The following is a 15,537-nucleotide window of genomic DNA, read 5'->3' as shown; positions in this document are numbered from 1 at the left end:
GCACTGGAAGATTTTGACTTTCACAAACACTGGTAAAATTGCTGACTGCCACAGCGAGAGCACAGGACTTGGTATCTGAGTGGTGAAGGCGATGAACTGCATGTGTGGATTATAACACCAACCTCTTTACGAAACATTTGTTATTTCCTCTCTTACATGGCCCCACATGAATATAGAATCCCTGCGCAATCCTAAAGTGACTAGTAAGATTCAGGTATTGAAGAATAGCTTCACCAAGGGCAACCTCAATGGTGGGATTTGAACCGACACCTCAACACACTTAATCAAGCACTTGAGACCACTCGGCCTGACAACACGTTTGTTAAATGCCTCGATGGGATCGACACATGGCCTTGCCATTGCTCTGCCTAACTTTCATTGATTTCAATCAAGGGTTTACATACAGCAACTACAGTTTTTTGAAAGTCATTTGCCACTAACAAAATTCAGGATGAGGTGGCCGAGTGGTTAAGGCGATGGACTGCTAATCCATTGTGCTTTGCATGCATGGGTTCGAGTCCCATCCTCATCGTGTAACAATTACATTTCTGTGCTTTATTTTGGCACTGGAAGATTTTGACTTTCACAAACACTGGTAAAATTGCTGACTGCCACAGCGAGAGCACAGGACTTGGTATCTGAGTGGTGAAGGCGATGAACTGCATGTGTGGATTATAACACCAACCACTTCACAAGACTTTTATAATTTCCTCTCTTACATGGCCCCACATGAATATAGAATCCCTGCGCAATCCTAGAGTGACTAATAAGATTCAGGTATTGAAGAATAGCTTCACCAAGGGTAACCTCAATGGTGGGATTTGAACCGACACCTCAACACACTTAATCAAGCACTTGAGACCACTCGGCCTGACAACACGTTTGTTAAATGTCTCGATGGGATCGACACATGGCCTTGCCAGTGCTCTACCAAACTTCATTGATTTCAATCTAGGGTTTACAACACGTTTGTTAAATGTCTCGATGGGATCGACACATGGCCATTGTGCTCTGCATGCATGGGTTCGAGTCCCATCCTCATCGTGTAACAATTACATTTCTGTGCTTTATTATTGTGCCACTGGAAGATTTTGACTTTCACAAACACTGGGAAAATTGCTGACTGCCACAGCGAGAGCACAGGACTTGGTATCTGAGTGGTGAAAGCGATGAACTGCATGTGTGGATTATAACACCAACCTCTTCACGAAACATTTGTTATTTCCTCTCTTACATGGCCCCACATGAATATAGAATCCCTGCGCAATCCTAAAGTGACTAGTAAGATTCAGGTATTGAAGAATAGCTTCACCAAGGGCAACCTCAATGGTGGGATTTGAACCGACACCTCAACACACTTAATCAAGCACTTGAGACCACTCGGCCTGACAACACGTTTGTTAAATGTCTCGATGGGATCGACACATGGCCTTGCCATTGCTCTGCCGAACTTTCATTGATTTCAATCTAGGGTTTACATACAGCAACTACAGTTTTTTAAATTAATTTGCCACTTCAAAATACAGGATGAGGTGGCCGAGTGTTTAAGGCGATGGACTGCTAATCCATTGTGCTCTGCATGCATGGGTTTGAATCCCATCCTCATCGTGTAACAATTACATTTCTGTGCTTTATTTTGGCACTGGAAGATTTTGACTTTCACAAACACTGGTAAAATTGCTGACTGCCACAGCGAGAGCACAGGACTTGGTATCTGAGTGGTTAAGGCGATGGGCTGCTAATCCATTGTGCTCTGCATGCATGTGTTAGAATCTCATTGTATAACAATAAAAATTCTGTGCTTTATTTTGGCACATAAGATTTTGAATTTCACAAACACTGGTAAAATTGCTGACTGCTACAGCGAGAGCACAGGACTTGGTATCTGAGTGGTGAAGGCGATGAACTGCATGTGTGGATTATAACACCAACCTCTTCACAAAACATTTGTTATTTCCTCTCTTACATGGCCCCACATGAATATAGAATCCCTGCGCAATCCTAGAGTGACTAATAAGATTCAGGTATTGAAGAATAGCTTCACCAAGGGTAACCTCAATGGTGGGATTTGAACCGACACCTCAACACACTTAATCAAGCACTTGAGACCACTCTGCCTGACAACACGTTTGTTAAATTGTCTCGATGGGATCGACACATGGCCTTGCCAGTGCTCTACCAAACTTCATTGATTTCAATCTAGGGTTTACAACACGTTTGTTAAATGTCTCGATGGGATCGACACATGGCCTTGCCATTGCTCTGCCTAACTTTCATTGATTTCAATCAAGGGTTTACATACAGCAACTACAGTTTTTTGAAAGTCATTTGCCACTACCAAAATTCAGGATGAGGTGGCCGAGTGGTTAAGGCGATGGACTGCTAATCCATTGTGCTCTGCATGCATGGGTTCGAATCCCATCCTCATCGTGTAACAATTAAATTTCTGTGCTTTATTTTGGCACTGGAAGATTTTGACTTTCACAAACACTGGTAAAATTGCTGACTGCCACAGCGAGAGCACAGGACTTGGTATCTGAGTGGTTAAGGCGATGGACTGCTAATCCATTGTGCTCTGCATGCATGGGTTAGAATCTCATTGTATAACAATTAAAATTCTGTGCTTTATTTTGGCACTGGAAGATTTTGACTTTCACAAACACTGGTAAAATTGCTGACTGCCACAGCGAGAGCACAGGACTTGGTATCTGAGTGGTGAAGGCGATGAACTGCATGTGTGGATTATAACACCAACCTCTTCACAAAACATTTGTTATTTCCTCTCTTACATGGCCCCACATGAATATAGAATCCCTGCGCAATCCTAGAGTGACTAATAAGATTCAGGTATTGAAGAATAGCTTCACCAAGGGTAACCTCAATGGTGGGATTTGAACCGACACCTCAACACACTTAATCAAGCACTTGAGACCACTCTGCCTGACAACACGTTTGTTAAATGTCTCGATGGGATCGACACATGGCCTTGCCAGTGCTCTACCAAACTTCATTGATTTCAATCTAGGGTTTACAACACGTTTGTTAAATGTCTCGATGGGATCGACACATGGCCTTGCCATTGCTCTGCCTAACTTTCATTGATTTCAATCAAGGGTTTACATACAGCAACTACAGTTTTTTGAAAGTCATTTGCCACTACCAAAATTCAGGATGAGGTGGCCGAGTGGTTAAGGCGATGGACTGCTAATCCATGCTCTGCATGCATGGGTTCGAATCCCATCCTCATCGGACAATTACATTTCTGTGCTTTATTTGGCACTGGAAGATTTTGACTTCATTGTGCTCTGCATGCATGGGTTCGAGTCCCATCCTCATCGTGTAACAATTACATTTCTGTGCTTTATTTTGGCACTGGAAGATTTTGACTTTCACAAACACTGGTAAAATTGCTGACTGCCACAGCGAGAGCACAGGACTTGGTATCTGAGTGGTTAAGGCGATGAACTGCATGTGTGGATTATAACACCAACCTCTTCACAAAACATTTGTTATTTCCTCTCTTACATGGCCCCACATGAATATAGAATCCCTGCGCAATCCTAGAGTGACTAATAAGATTCAGGTATTGAAGAATAGCTTCACCAAGGGTAACCTCAATGGTGGGATTTGAACCGACACCTCAACACACTTAATCAAGCACTTGAGACCACTCTGCCTGACAACACGTTTGTTAAATGTCTCGATGGGATCGACACATGGCCTTGCCAGTGCTCTACCAAACTTCATTGATTTCAATCTAGGGTTTACAACACGTTTGTTAAATGTCTCGATGGGATCGACACATGGCCTTGCCATTGCTCTGCCTAACTTTCATTGATTTCAATCAAGGGTTTACATACAGCAACTACAGTTTTTTGAAAGTCATTTGCCACTACCAAAATTTAGGATGAGGTGGCCGAGTGGTTAAGGCGATGTACTGCTAATCCATGCTCTGCATGCATGGGTTCGAGTCCCATCCTCATCGTGTAACAATTACATTTCTGTGCTTTAGTTTGGCACTGGAAGATTTTGACTTCATTGTGTTCTGCATGCATGGGTTCGAGTCCCATCCTCATCGTGTAACAATTACATTTCTGTGCTTTATTTTGGCACTGGAAGATTTTGACTTTCACAAACACTGGTAAAATTGCTGACTGCCACAGCGAGAGCACAGGACTTGGTATCTGAGTGGTTAAGGCGATGGACTGCTAATCCATTGTGCTCTGCATGCATGGGTTAGAATCTCATTGTATAACAATTAAAATTCTGTGCTTTATTTTGGCACTGGAAGATTTTGACTTTCACAAACACTGGTAAAATTGCTGACTGCTACAGCGAGAGCACAGGACTTGGTATCTGAGTGGTGAAGGCGATGAACTGCATGTGTGGATTATAACACCAACCTCTTCACAAAACATTTGTTATTTCCTCTCTTACATGGCCCCACATGAATATAGAATCCCTGCGCAATCCTAGAGTGACTAATAAGATTCAGGTATTGAAGAATAGCTTCACCAAGGGTAACCTCAATGGTGGGATTTGAACCGACACCTCAACACACTTAATCAAGCACTTGAGACCACTCTGCCTGACAACAAATTTGTTAAATGTCTCGATGGGATCGACACATGGCCTTGCCAGTGCTCTACCAAACTTCATTGATTTCAATCTAGGGTTTACAACACGTTTGTTAAATGTCTCGATGGGATCGACACATGGCCTTGCCATTGCTCTGCCTAACTTTCATTGATTTCAATCAAGGGTTTACATACAGCAACTACAGTTTTTTGAAAGTCATTTGCCACTACCAAAATTTAGGATGAGGTGGCCGAGTGGTTAAGGCGATGGACTGCTAATCCATGCTCTGCATGCATGGGTTCATCCCATCCTCATCGTGTAACAATTACATTTCTGTGCTTTAGTTTGGCACTGGAAGATTTTGACTTCATTGTGCTCTGCATGCATGTGTTCGAGTCCCATCCTCATCGTGTAACAATTACATTTCTGTGCTTTATTTTGGCACTGGAAGATTTTGACTTTCACAAACACTGGTAAAATTGCTGACTGCCACAGCGAGAGCACAGGACTTGGTATCTGAGTGGTGAAGGCGATGAACTGCATGTGTGGATTATAACACCAACCTCTTCACAAAACTTTTGTTATTTCCTCTCTTACATGGCCCCACATGAATATTGAATCCCTGCGCAATCCTAGAGTGACTAATAGGATTCAGGTATTGAGAATAGCTTCACCAAAGGCAACCTCAATGGTGGGATTTGAACCCGAACACCTCAACACACTTAATCAAGCACTTGAGACCACTCGGCCTGACAACACGTTTGTTAAATGTCTCGATGGGATCGACACATGGCCTTGCCAGTGCTCTGCCTAACTTTCATTGGTTTCAAACTAGGGTTTACATACAGCAACTACAGTTTTTTAAAGTCATTTGCCAATTCAAAATAAAGGATGAGGTGGCCGAGTGGTTAAGGCGATGGACTGCTAATCCATTGTGCTCTGCATGCATGGGTTCGAGTCCCATCCTCATCGTGTAACAATTAAATTTCTGTGCTTTCTTTTGGCACTGGAAGATTTTGACTTTCACAAACACTGGTAAAATTGCTGACTGCCACAGCGAGAGCACAGGACTTGGTATCTGAGTGGTGAAGGCGATGAACTGCATGTGTGGATTATAACACCAACCTCTTCACAAAACTTTTGTTATTTCCTCTCTTACATGGCCCCACATGAATATTGAATCCCTGCGCAATCCTAGAGTGACTAATAGGATTCAGGTATTGAGAATAGCTTCACCAAAGGCAACCTCAATGGTGGGATTTGAACCCGAACACCTCAACACACTTAATCAAGCACTTGAGACCACTCGGCCTGACAACACGTTTGTTAAATGCCTCGATGGGATCGACACATGGCCTTGCCAATGCTCTGCAGAACTTTCATTGATTTCAATCTAGGGTTTACATACAGGAACTACAGTTTTTTAAATTCATTTGCCACTTCAAAATACAGGATGAGGTGGCCGAGTGTTTAAGGCGATGGACTGCTAATCCATTGTGCTCTGCATGCATGGGTTCGAATCCCATCCTCATCGTGTAACAATTACATTTCTGTGCTTTATTTTGGCACTGGAAGATTTTGACTTTCACAAACACTGGTAAAATTGCTGACTGCCACAGCGAGATCACAGGACTTGGTATCTGAGTGGTTAAGGCGATGGGATGCTAATCCATTGTGCTCTGCATGCATGGGTTTGAATCCCATCCTCATCGTGTAACAATTAAATTTCTGTGCTTTATTTTGGCACTGGAAGATTTTGACTTTCACAAACACTGGTAAAATTGCTGACTGCCACAGCGAGAGCACAGGACTTGGTATCTGAGTGGTGAAGGCGATGAACTGCATGTGTGGATTATAACACCAACCTCTTCACAAAACATTTGTTATTTCCTCTCTTACATGGCCCCACATGAATATTGAATCCCTGCGCAATCCTAGAGTGACTAGTAGGATTCAGGTATTGAGAATAGCTTCACCAAAGGCAACCTCAATGGTGGGATTTGAACCCGAACACCTCAACACACTTAATCAAGCACTTGAGACCACTCGGCCTGACAACACGTTTGTTAAATGTCTCGATGGGATCGACACATGGCCTTGCCATTGCTCTGCCTAACTTTCATTGATTTCAATCAAGGGTTTTACATACAGCAACTACAGTTTTTTGAAAGTCATTTGCCACTACCAAAATTCAGGATGAGGTGGCCGAGTGGTTAAGGCGATGGACTGCTAATCCATGCTCTGCATGCATGGGTTCGAGTCCCATCCTCATCGTGTAACAATTACATTTCTGTGCTTTAGTTTGGCACTGGAAGATTTTGACTTCATTGTGCTCTGCATGCATGGGTTCGAGTCCCATCCTCATCGTGTAACAATTACATTTCTGTGCTTTATTTTGGCACTGGAAGATTTTGACTTTCACAAACACTGGTAAAATTGCTGACTGCCACAGCGAGAGCACAGGACTTGGTATCTGAGTGGTTAAGGCGATGGGCTGCTAATCCATTGTGCTCTGCATGCATGTGTTAGAATCTCATTGTATAACAATTAAAATTCTGTGCTTTATTTTGGCACATAAGATTTTGACTTTCACAAACACTGGTAAAATTGCTGACTGCTACAGCGAGAGCACAGGACTTGGTATCTGAGTGGTGAAGGCGATGAACTGCATGTGTGGATTATAACACCAACCTCTTCACAAAACATTTGTTATTTCCTCTCTTACATGGCCCCACATGAATATAGAATCCTTGCGCAATCCTAGAGTGACTAATAAGATTCAGGTATTGAAGAATAGCTTCACCAAGGGTAACCTCAATGGTGGGATTTGAACCGACACCTCAACACACTTAATCAAGCACTTGAGACCACTCTGCCTGACAACACGTTTGTTAAATGTCTCGATGGGATCGACACATGGCCTTGCCAGTGCTCTACCAAACTTCATTGATTTCAATCTGGGGTTTACAACACGTTTGTTAAATGTCTCGATGGGATCGACACATGGCCTTGCCATTGCTCTGCCTAACTTTCATTGATTTCAATCAAGGGTTTACATACAGCAACTACAGTTTTTTGAAAGTCATTTGCCACTACCAAAATTTAGGATGAGGTGGCCGAGTGGTTAAGGCGATGGACTGCTAATCCATGCTCTGCATGCATGGGTTCGAGTCCCATCCTCATCGTGTAACAATTACATTTCTGTGCTTTAGTTTGGCACTGGAAGATTTTGACTTCATTGTGCTCTGCATGCATGGGTTCGAGTCCCATCCTCATCGTGTAACAATTACATTTCTGTGCTTTATTTTGGCACTGGAAGATTTTGACTTTCACAAACACTGGTAAAATTGCTGACTGCCACAGCGAGAGCACAGGACTTGGTATCTGAGTGGTGAAGGCGATGAACTGCATGTGTGGATTATAACACCAACCTCTTCACGAAACTTTTGTTATTTCCTCTCTTACATGGCCCCACATGAATATTGAATCCCTGCGCAATCCTAGAGTGACTAATAGGATTCAGGTATTGAGAATAGCTTCACCAAAGGCAACCTCAATGGTGGGATTTGAACCCAAACACCTCAACACACTTAATCAAGCACTTGAGACCACTCGGCCTGACAACACGTTTGTTAAATGTCTCGATGGGATCGACACATGGCCTTGCCAGTGCTCTGCCTAACTTTCATTGGTTTCAAACTAGGGTTTACATACAGCAACTACAGTTTTTTAAAGTCATTTGCCAATTCAAAATAAAGAATGAGGTGGCCGAGTGGTTAAGGCGATGGACTGCTAATCCATTGTGCTCTGCATGCATGGGTTCGAGTCCCATCCTCATCGTGTAACAATTAAATTTCTGTGCTTTCTTTTGGCACTGGAAGATTTTGACTTTCACAAACACTGGTAAAATTGCTGACTGCCACAGCGACGAGCACAGGACTTGGTATCTGAGTGGTGAAGGCGATGAACTGCATGTGTGGATTATAACACCAACCTCTTCACAAAACTTTTGTTATTTCCTCTCTTACATGGCCCCACATGAATATTGAATCCCTGCGCAATCCTAGAGTGACTAATAGGATTCAGGTATTGAGAATAGCTTCACCAAAGGCAACCTCAATGGTGGGATTTGAACCCGAACACCTCAACACACTTAATCAAGCACTTGAGACCACTCGGCCTGACAACACGTTTGTTAAATGCCTCGATGGGATCGACACATGGCCTTGCCAATGCTCTGCAGAACTTTCATTGATTTCAATCTAGGGTTTACATACAGGAACTACAGTTTTTTAAATTCATTTGCCACTTCAAAATACAGGATGAGGTGGCCGAGTGTTTAAGGCGATGGACTGCTAATCCATTGTGCTCTGCATGCATGGGTTCGAATCCCATCCTCATCGTGTAACAATTACATTTCTGTGCTTTATTTTGGCACTGGAAGATTTTGACTTTCACAAACACTGGTAAAATTGCTGACTGCCACAGCGAGAGCACAGGACTTGGTATCTGAGTGGTTAAGGCGATGGGATGCTAATCCATTGTGCTCTGCATGCATGGGTTCGAATCCCATCCTCATCGTGTAACAATTAAATTTCTGTGCTTTATTTTGGCACTGGAAGATTTTGACTTTCACAAACACTGGTAAAATTGCTGACTGCCACAGCGAGAGCACAGGACTTGGTATCTGAGTGGTGAAGGCGATGAACTGCATGTGTGGATTATAACACCAACCTCTTCACGAAACATTTGTTATTTCCTCTCTTACATGGCCCCACATGAATATTGAATCCCTGCGCAATCCTAGAGTGACTAGTAGGATTCAGGTATTGAGAATAGCTTCACCAAAGGCAACCTCAATGGTGGGATTTGAACCCGAACACCTCAACACACTTAATCAAGCACTTGAGACCACTCGGCCTGACAACACGTTTGTTAAATGTCTCGATGGGATCGACACATGGCCTTGCCAGTGCTCTACCAAACTTCATTGATTTCAATCTGGGGTTTACAACACGTTTGTTAAATGTCTCGATGGGATCGACACATGGCCTTGCCATTGCTCTGCCTAACTTTCATTGATTTCAATCAAGGGTTTACATACAGCAACTACAGTTTTTTGAAAGTCATTTGCCACTACCAAAATTTAGGATGAGGTGGCCGAGTGGTTAAGGCGATGGACTGCTAATCCATGCTCTGCATGCATGGGTTCGAGTCCCATCCTCATCGTGTAACAATTACATTTCTGTGCTTTAGTTTGGCACTGGAAGATTTTGACTTCATTGTGCTCTGCATGCATGGGTTCGAGTCCCATCCTCATCGTGTAACAATTACATTTCTGTGCTTTATTTTGGCACTGGAAGATTTTGACTTTCACAAACACTGGTAAAATTGCTGACTGCCACAGCGAGAGCACAGGACTTGGTATCTGAGTGGTGAAGGCGATGAACTGCATGTGTGGATTATAACACCAACCTCTTCACGAAACTTTTGTTATTTCCTCTCTTACATGGCCCCACATGAATATTGAATCCCTGCGCAATCCTAGAGTGACTAATAGGATTCAGGTATTGAGAATAGCTTCACCAAAGGCAACCTCAATGGTGGGATTTGAACCCAAACACCTCAACACACTTAATCAAGCACTTGAGACCACTCGGCCTGACAACACGTTTGTTAAATGTCTCGATGGGATCGACACATGGCCTTGCCAGTGCTCTGCCTAACTTTCATTGGTTTCAAACTAGGGTTTACATACAGCAACTACAGTTTTTTAAAGTCATTTGCCAATTCAAAATAAAGAATGAGGTGGCCGAGTGGTTAAGGCGATGGACTGCTAATCCATTGTGCTCTGCATGCATGGGTTCGAGTCCCATCCTCATCGTGTAACAATTAAATTTCTGTGCTTTCTTTTGGCACTGGAAGATTTTGACTTTCACAAACACTGGTAAAATTGCTGACTGCCACAGCGAGAGCACAGGACTTGGTATCTGAGTGGTGAAGGCGATGAACTGCATGTGTGGATTATAACACCAACCTCTTCACAAAACTTTTGTTATTTCCTCTCTTACATGGCCCCACATGAATATTGAATCCCTGCGCAATCCTAGAGTGACTAATAGGATTCAGGTATTGAGAATAGCTTCACCAAAGGCAACCTCAATGGTGGGATTTGAACCCGAACACCTCAACACACTTAATCAAGCACTTGAGACCACTCGGCCTGACAACACGTTTGTTAAATGCCTCGATGGGATCGACACATGGCCTTGCCAATGCTCTGCAGAACTTTCATTGATTTCAATCTAGGGTTTACATACAGGAACTACAGTTTTTTAAATTCATTTGCCACTTCAAAATACAGGATGAGGTGGCCGAGTGTTTAAGGCGATGGACTGCTAATCCATTGTGCTCTGCATGCATGGGTTCGAATCCCATCCTCATCGTGTAACAATTACATTTCTGTGCTTTATTTTGGCACTGGAAGATTTTGACTTTCACAAACACTGGTAAAATTGCTGACTGCCACAGCGAGAGCACAGGACTTGGTATCTGAGTGGTTAAGGCGATGGGATGCTAATCCATTGTGCTCTGCATGCATGGGTTCGAATCCCATCCTCATCGTGTAACAATTAAATTTCTGTGCTTTATTTTGGCACTGGAAGATTTTGACTTTCACAAACACTGGTAAAATTGCTGACTGCCACAGCGAGAGCACAGGACTTGGTATCTGAGTGGTGAAGGCGATGAACTGCATGTGTGGATTATAACACCAACCTCTTCACGAAACATTTGTTATTTCCTCTCTTACATGGCCCCACATGAATATTGAATCCCTGCGCAATCCTAGAGTGACTAGTAGGATTCAGGTATTGAGAATAGCTTCACCAAAGGCAACCTCAATGGTGGGATTTGAACCCGAACACCTCAACACACTTAATCAAGCACTTGAGACCACTCGGCCTGACAACACGTTTGTTAAATGTCTCGATGGGATCGACACATGGCCTTGCCATTGCTCTGCCTAACTTTCATTGATTTCAATCAAGGGTTTTACAAACTGCAACTACAGTTTTTTGAAAGTCATTTGCCACTACCAAAATTCAGGATGAGGTGGCCGAGTGGTTAAGGCGATGGACTGCTAATCCATTGTGCTCTGCATGCATGGGTTTGAGTCCCATCCTCATCGTGTAACAATTACATTTCTGTGCTTTATTTTGGCACTGGAAGATTTTGACTTTCACAAACACTGGGAAAATTGCTGACTGCCACAGCGAGAGCACAGGACTTGGTATCCGAGTGGTAAAGGCGATGAACTCCATGTGTGGATTATAACACCAACCTCTTCACAAAACATTTGTTATTTCCTCTCTTACATGGCCCCACATGAATATTGAATCCCTGCGCAATCCTAGAGTGACTAATAGGATTCAGGTATTGAGAATAGCTTCACCAAAGGCAACCTCAATGGTGGGATTTGAACCCGAACACCTCAACACACTTAATCAAGCACTTGAGACCACTCGGCCTGACAACACGTTTGTTAAATGTCTCGATGGGATCGACACATGGCCTTGCCAGTGCTCTGCCTAACTTTCATTGGTTTCAAACTAGGGTTTACATACAGCAACTACAGTTTTTTAAAGTCATTTGCCAATTCAAAATAAAGGATGAGGTGGCTTAGTGGTTAAGGCGATGGACTGCTAATCCATTGTGCTCTGCATGCATGGGTTCGAGTCCCATCCTCATCGTGTAACAATTAAATTTCTGTGCTTTCTTTTGGCACTGGAAGATTTTGACTTTCACAAACACTGGTAAAATTGCTGACTGCCACAGCGAGAGCACAGGACTTGGTATCTGAGTGGTGAAGGCGATGAACTGCATGTGTGGATTATAACACCAACCTCTTCACAAAACTTTTGTTATTTCCTCTCTTACATGGCCCCACATGAATATTGAATCCCTGCGCAATCCTAGAGTGACTAATAGGATTCAGGTATTGAGAATAGCTTCACGAAAGGCAACCTCAATGGTGGGATTTGAACCCGAACACCTCAACACACTTAATCAAGCACTTGAGACCACTCGGCCTGACAACACGTTTGTTAAATGCCTCGATGGGATCGACACATGGCCTTGCCAATGCTCTGCAGAACTTTCATTGATTTCAATCTAGGGTTTACATACAGGAACTACAGTTTTTTAAATTCATTTGCCACTTCAAAATACAGGATGAGGTGGCCGAGTGTTTAAGGCGATGGACGGCTAATCCATTGTGCTCTGCATGCATGGGTTCGAATCCCATCCTCATCGTGTAACAATTACATTTCTGTGCTTTATTTTGGCACTGGAAGATTTTGACTTTCACAAACACTGGTAAAATTGCTGACTGCCACAGCGAGAGCACAGGACTTGGTATCTGAGTGGTTAAGGCGATGGGATGCTAATCCATTGTGCTCTGCATGCATGGGTTCGAATCCCATCCTCATCGTGTAACAATTAAATTTCTGTGCTTTATTTTGGCACTGGAAGATTTTGACTTTCACAAACACTGGTAAAATTGCTGACTGCCACAGCGAGAGCACAGGACTTGGTATCCGAGTGGTTAAGGCGATGAACTCCATGTGTGGATTATAACACCAACCTCTTCACAAAACATTTGTTATTTCCTCTCTTACATGGCCCCACATGAATATTGAATCCCTGCGCAATCCTAGAGTGACTAATAGGATTCAGGTATTGAGAATAGCTTCACGAAAGGCAACCTCAATGGTGGGATTTGAACCCGAACACCTCAACACACTTAATCAAGTACTTGAGACCACTCGGCCTGACAACACGTTTGTTAAATGTCTCGATGGGATCGACACATGGCCTTGCCATTGCTCTGCCTAACTTTCATTGATTTCAATCAAGGGTTTACATACAGCAACTACAGTTTTTTGAAAGTCATTTGCCACTACAAAAAATTCAGGATGAGGTGGCCGAGTGGTTAAGGCGATGGACTGCTAATCCATTGTGCTCTGCATGCATGGGTTTGAGTCCCATCCTCATCGTGTAACAATTACATTTCTGTGCTTTATTTTGGCACTGGAAGATTTTGACTTTCACAAACACTGGGAAAATTGCTGACTGCCACAGCGAGAGCACAGGACTTGGTATCCGAGTGGTAAAGGCGATGAACTCCATGTGTGGATTATAACACCAACCTCTTCACAAAACAGTTGTTATTTCCTCTCTTACATGGCCCCACATGAATATAGAATCCCTGCGCAATCCTAAAGTGACTAGTAAGATTCAGGTATTGAAGAATAGCTTCACCAAGGGCAACCTCAATGGTGGGATTTGAACCGACACCTCAACACACTTAATCAAGCACTTGAGACCACTCGGCCTGACAACACGTTTGTTAAATGCCTCGATGGGATCGACACATGGCCTTGCCATTGCTCTGCAGAACTTTCATTGATTTCAATCTAGGGTTTACATACAGGAACTACAGTTTTTTAAATTCATTTGCCACTTCAAAATACAGGATGAGGTGGCCGAGTGTTTAAGGCGATGGACTGCTAATCCAATGTGCTCTGCATGCATGGGTTCGAATCCCATCCTCATCGTGTAACAATTAAATTTCTGTGCTTTATTTTGGCACTGGAAGATTTTGACTTTCACAAACACTGGTAAAATTGCTGACTGCCACAGCGAGAGCACAGGACTTGGTATCTGAGTGGTGAAGGCGATGAACTGCATGTGTGGATTATAACACCAACCTCTTCACAAAACATTTGTTATTTCCTCTCTTACATGGCCCCACATGAATATTGAATCCCTGCGCAATCCTAGAGTGACTAATAGGATTCAGGTATTGAGAATAGCTTCACCAAAGGCAACCTCAATGGTGGGATTTGAACCCGAACACCTCAACACACTTAATCAAGCACTTGAGACCACTCGGCCTGACAACACGTTTGTTAAATGTCTCGATGGGATCGACACATGGCCTTGCCATTGCTCTGCCTAACTTTCATTGATTTCAATCAAGGGTTTTACATACAGCAACTACAGTTTTTTGAAAGTCATTTGCCACTACCAAAATTCAGGATGAGGTGGCCGAGTGGTTAAGGCGATGGACTGCTAATCCATTGTGCTCTGCATGCATGGGTTTGAGTCCCATCCTCATCGTGTAACAATTACATTTCTGTGCTTTATTTTGGCACTGGAAGATTTTGACTTTCACAAACACTGGGAAAATTGCTGACTGCCACAGCGAGAGCACAGGACTTGGTATCCGAGTGGTGAAGGCGATGAACTGCATGTGTGGATTATAACACCAGCCTCTTCACAAAACTTTTGTTATTTCCTCTCTTACATGGCCCCACATGAATATTGAATCCCTGCGCAATCCTAGAGTGACTAATAGGATTCAGGTATTGAGAATAGCTTCACCAAAGGCAACCTCAATGGTGGGATTTGAACCCGAACACCTCAACACACTTAATCAAGTACTTGAGACCACTCGGCCTGACAACACGTTTGTTAAATGTCTCGATGGGATCGACACATGGCCTTGCCATTGCTCTGCCTAACTTTCATTGATTTCAATCAAGGGTTTACATACAGCAACTACAGTTTTTTGAAAGTCATTTGCCACTACCAAAATTCAGGATGAGGTGGCCGAGTGGTTAAGGCGATGGACTGCTAATCCATTGTGCTCTGCATGCATGGGTTCGAGTCCCATCCTCATCGTGTAACAATTACATTTCTGTGCTTTATTTTGGCACTGGAAGATTTTGACTTTCACAAACACTGGGAAAATTGCTGACTGCCACAGCGAGCACAGGACTTGGTATCCGAGTGGTAAAGGCGATGAACTCCATGTGTGGATTATAACACCAACCTCTTCACAAAACATTTGTTATTTCCTCTCTTACATGGCCCCACATGAATATTGAATCCCTG

General features: G+C 43.2%; 8 non-coding genes across 8 annotated transcripts; all 8 read left to right on the top strand.

Moving 5' to 3' along the window:
* Positions 1-450: 450 nt before the first annotated feature.
* On the top strand, positions 451-532 carry trnas-gcu. Its single transcript has one exon. It is a non-coding gene; the product is annotated as a tRNA-Ser (tRNA).
* Positions 533-2,348: 1,816 nt separating this feature from the next.
* trnas-gcu lies at positions 2,349-2,430 on the top strand. Its single transcript has one exon. It is a non-coding gene; the product is annotated as a tRNA-Ser (tRNA).
* Positions 2,431-5,468: 3,038 nt separating this feature from the next.
* trnas-gcu lies at positions 5,469-5,550 on the top strand. Its single transcript has one exon. It is a non-coding gene; the product is annotated as a tRNA-Ser (tRNA).
* A 6,135-nt stretch (positions 5,551-11,685) lies between these two features.
* trnas-gcu lies at positions 11,686-11,767 on the top strand. Its single transcript has one exon. It is a non-coding gene; the product is annotated as a tRNA-Ser (tRNA).
* Positions 11,768-12,247: 480 nt separating this feature from the next.
* On the top strand, positions 12,248-12,329 carry trnas-gcu. The gene has a single exon. It is a non-coding gene; the product is annotated as a tRNA-Ser (tRNA).
* Positions 12,330-13,552: 1,223 nt separating this feature from the next.
* On the top strand, positions 13,553-13,634 carry trnas-gcu. Its single transcript has one exon. It is a non-coding gene; the product is annotated as a tRNA-Ser (tRNA).
* Positions 13,635-14,678: 1,044 nt separating this feature from the next.
* Positions 14,679-14,760, top strand: trnas-gcu. The gene has a single exon. It is a non-coding gene; the product is annotated as a tRNA-Ser (tRNA).
* Positions 14,761-15,242: 482 nt separating this feature from the next.
* trnas-gcu lies at positions 15,243-15,324 on the top strand. Its single transcript has one exon. It is a non-coding gene; the product is annotated as a tRNA-Ser (tRNA).
* Positions 15,325-15,537: the final 213 nt, after the last annotated feature.

This window comes from Oncorhynchus gorbuscha, linkage group LG14, assembly GCF_021184085.1.
Source record: "Oncorhynchus gorbuscha isolate QuinsamMale2020 ecotype Even-year linkage group LG14, OgorEven_v1.0, whole genome shotgun sequence".
Taxonomy (NCBI): Eukaryota; Metazoa; Chordata; class Actinopteri; order Salmoniformes; family Salmonidae; genus Oncorhynchus; species Oncorhynchus gorbuscha.
The sequence above is the reverse complement of the archived record's forward strand: the minus strand, read 5'-3'. Positions and strand labels throughout refer to the sequence as shown.